The sequence below is a fragment of the Vicugna pacos genome, unplaced genomic scaffold (assembly GCF_048564905.1).
Source record: "Vicugna pacos unplaced genomic scaffold, VicPac4 scaffold_20, whole genome shotgun sequence".
Lineage (NCBI taxonomy): Eukaryota > Metazoa > Chordata > Mammalia > Artiodactyla > Camelidae > Vicugna > Vicugna pacos.
In genome coordinates this window covers 10793910-10798013 of record NW_027328741.1, presented here as the reverse complement: position 1 = coordinate 10798013, position 4104 = coordinate 10793910, and the positions used below count along the sequence as shown (strand labels likewise).

The following is a 4104-nucleotide window of genomic DNA, read 5'->3' as shown; positions in this document are numbered from 1 at the left end:
TGACAAACTTAAAATCTTGGCGTTTCTGTTGTAGGAACAACCACTGCTCTCCAGAAAGAGTTCTCCTGCTGCAAGTGGGCTCATTTCTTCTCTTGGTAAAGGTCATATTGGTGGGATGTTGCTAGAGTATACCCTGGCCAATTTGCCCATTCTCCAGATTATAAAATGCTTTCTTCACAATTGGTGACACATATTAAGGACTCATATTTGCCATTCCAGTCTTATCAGATGACACTGGCTGCAAGATTGTGAGCAGAAGTCTTAGGTTCCCTGACATTGACTACAAATTTTCCAGCATTTCAGAGCATTTCACACTCTGAAAATGCTATACCTATTATTTTAGATTAATGGGAAATTGTCAAAGCCTTCCATGAATATTTTATATTTCATAATATCTGCAGAAATTTGGTATTCTTGCATTCGGACATATTTTTTATTCTACCACCCACACCTCCTTCTTGTCCACACATTATAGATTGCAATTTGGTTACTGGATACCACCACCATAACCAAGGGGCTAGTACCACTTAGATACTTCCATTGTGAAGGTTAGAAGGGGCACAAATTATGTGGTGTGTATAAACCTATATTAAATGTTTGCAATGACAATTTCTCTTCTGGAGAAAGCTCTAATTCTAAGAAGTAAATTAATTAAAGGCAGTATAGTTATTGGTATGGGGAAGAGAATCAGCTATTTTGGGGTGGGTGGGTGATGAAGAGACAGGAAAAAATCCAGCAAATGAGAATGGAATGCTTTAGGCCTCTGGAGGCATGAATTAAGGAGAAAATAATACCTGTATCTTGTACCTACCTCCACTTACTGTCTTGAGTGACTAGTCCTTGGTCTATGAAAAGAGCTAGTTTGTGGTGAAGAGTAAAGACCGTAATGAAATAGTTTGAAAACCATAAAAGTTTTGTTGTTTCTGGAAAGTAGATTTTGCTTAAAGTCAACATGTATTTCTCATTGACTAAATATTAAAATGCATCCTGTGGCATGTGCTGTGCTTACTGTGCTGGTATCCAAGTTAGACAAGGAAAGGGGGATAGACAGGAAACATCTGGAAGAGGTGGTTTCTGTGCTGAGACTCGGAAAGTCTAAGTAGGTAAAAGGAGGACACCCAAAGTCCAAGGATGAGCTGGAGCAAAAGTGGTGAGTTTGCAGCTGAAATAGTTGACAATCATTTGCCTGGATATATCTCCAGATACAGTGAAACTTAAAGATATGCCAAGGTAATCAGATGCCAGATTTATAAAGAAATGACTAAACTAATTTGAGCTTGTGTGCTTAGATTTAGAAAGATATTAAATGCCACCCTGAAGACTTAAGCTTTTCTTTCGCTGGAAGATAAATGCAACATAAACTATTGACTAGAAAATATAGTAGACTCTTGAGGGCAGGAAATGAAAGCACCAATTAGAATGCTTTGATAACAGCACAAAGAAGACCATAGATAAAATTACTTCTTAAATTCTACCACATGCTGAATGTGCCATCTGAGACTACATCATGTGACCTTTATGACTCCAGGGATGACATAATAGAGAAATGATCCCTGGGCTGGTTCCTGCATTAATCTCCTGTTGCAACCTATCTTAACTTAACTCTTTTAATACTTTCCACGATGAACTAGAAACCATTTAGTACTTTTCCCTCTCTCCATGTTTTAGTGTTTTTCCAAATTCTTCCATTTTCTCTTCTTTCTTACAAGAAAGCACTAAAATTTACTCCCATTATTTTCCATCAAATGATCATATCAATCAAATATCTTTTTTTAAATGGTATCTTTGTCTCCCGTTTAACTCTTAACTCTATTTAAAAAGAAAATAAATAAAATGAAGGTACACAACTATGTTAATTTTTCAAATAACAAAATTGCAGATATTTGTCGACATTTGCCAACATCAATTTTAATCTTTTTTATTCTACATAATATGGTAGTCCTCTGGCAGATAAGTTGTAATTAGAATGACGTTTATAAACTGAAGATGGCTGATGAGTTGGCCTTGAAAGAGAGGTGGCTGATGTATCAGCTCTCACTGGCATGGGAAACCGTGCGTTGCTCCCTAGTTGAAGTTTAGAAAAACGACCTTCATTGGCAGATATGTTGTGATATCTATTTGGAAAGTTACAAGGTTCCACCATCAGTCCAAAATAATTGCTCTGTATGGGAGACAAGATGCTGTCCTGGAAATAGAAGTTGTAGTTGTAATGAAGTTCACAACACGACCATTTGCTTCAGTGTAGCTGCTTTGAGAGTGCCCGTGGACAGTGGTCAACCAATTTAAAAGAGCACTTTGATACACTGCAATTTGTTCTGGTGGTCTAAATGACATTGATGATGGAGGAGAAATATCACCTCTGATCAGGGTAATGGTATCTCCAATTATGTGGCTAGTTGAGGGCTTTCTTATTAGAGGCATGTTTAAATTTGCAGAATGTAAAAATGCACTTTCACCACTAGTGTCAGCCACAAAAACAGAATTATAATTATCCATATTACCCCCTCCTTTAAAGTGATTCTTTTTGAAATCTTCAACCAATGAAGATATCAGAGAGGCATTTGTAATCACAACCCTTCTTTTTATTCTCACAAAAAGTGGGAGAAAGCCTCATTTAAAATTTGGATTTTGATAGAACTGCAGCTAAAACCAAAGGAGAAATATTTTAGTAATATTTTAAACCAAAATACAATAAGTGTAATGTATAAAACCTCTTATTTCATGTTTACTATGCACAGCTGACGATATTTTGATATTCCTTATTTGGAAAATACACACTTTAAAAGTATAGACATCAAATTTAAGAAGTTAGCATTTGCAGTAATGGTGAATGCCAATTTTCAAAAGCAGCTTTAATACATTTATTTAGATTTCTGTTAAGATTCGTAGTTCCAAGCAAAGTTTCTTATAATCTTGAATACTTATGGCACTGTCCTCTTTTTTTAGAAAAAATAAAGGATTTAACTTTGGAGTTTTATACAATTTTCAAAATCGAGCTTTACATTTATATTACCATAGATTGATATATAAAATAAAATTTTATATATAAGTTAACACGTGGTAACTAAAATTACTGAATATGTTGCTTAAAACAGAGACATCTTTTCTTTTGCCAGAAAGTCAGCTAGACAGGCAGATCTTTGAAAATTCTGCTGCACTTTACTAAACCCATAAAGGTTAAGCAGTCTAAGTAAACTTTTCATACTTCCAGTTTCAAATATTATAAAAAGGGTATTTTTTTCCAAAACTTCCTTCTTAAAGACATCTTCATCAATCACTATGGAAGTTCCATTATCATCCCACCAGATGGATTTAAATTGGTCACTCCCAGCCATTTTCGAGTGTTTTATTAGAAATGTCAGAGAACAAAAATCATTATCTTCATCTGGTTCAGAGGCACAAAGTGTGTAACATGGTCTTTTTATCAAGGATTCTTCAGACAAAGTCTGAAAAGCAATTTCTTCAATCATAGACCTCAAATCCAAGTCCCCAGAGAATGTTTGATCACACAATAGAGATCTACCGGAGTTTCCTGAACCAGTTGGTCCATCTTTACGAGACACATCTTGAATTTCTGAAGAAATATGTGCCATTTCAAATAACTTTTTCTACAGCCACTTTTCTAATCTGCATAATTTTGAGCACTGCAGCTTCAAATGCTGCTTTGGCAGGCCTGCACAGATAAACTGCTAGGCTGTCACAATGTTTCTCACCCTGAGAAGCTGTGACATCACAAAATGCCTGGTCTCCTAGAAACTCAAGTGTAACATTCAGCCAGTGTTTACTTCTCATTCATCCAGTTAAATTGAAATATATAGGATGCTTATTTTTATAGTGTTATCTGCAAATATTATCCCCACAAAATCTTTTTAAATAATTTAATTTTAGTGTCTGTGAAATAAAACAAATCTCCATTCTTTTATACAGAAATTTATACCTGATTTGTGAACAGAGTATAAATAATGCCAAAAATATATAAAATAAATTTTAAGTTTTGGAATTTAAAGTGAAATTTGTGTAAAACCTGTTCAGAGAATGTATAACTATTTTATTATAATTTGTAATTAAAGTGAAACATAATTTGATTTGGAAATGGAAGTATTT

General features: G+C 34.6%; 1 long non-coding RNA gene across 1 annotated transcript; it reads right to left on the bottom strand.

The window, feature by feature from the left end:
• Positions 1-1902: 1902 nt before the first annotated feature.
• On the bottom strand, positions 1903-3687 carry LOC140694126 (uncharacterized). Its single transcript, XR_012069880.1, has 2 exons — positions 3524-3687; positions 1903-2185 (listed from the first exon to the last, which is right to left on the bottom strand). It is a non-coding gene; the product is annotated as an uncharacterized lncRNA (long non-coding RNA).
• Between the last annotated feature and the right edge of the window lie 417 nt (positions 3688-4104).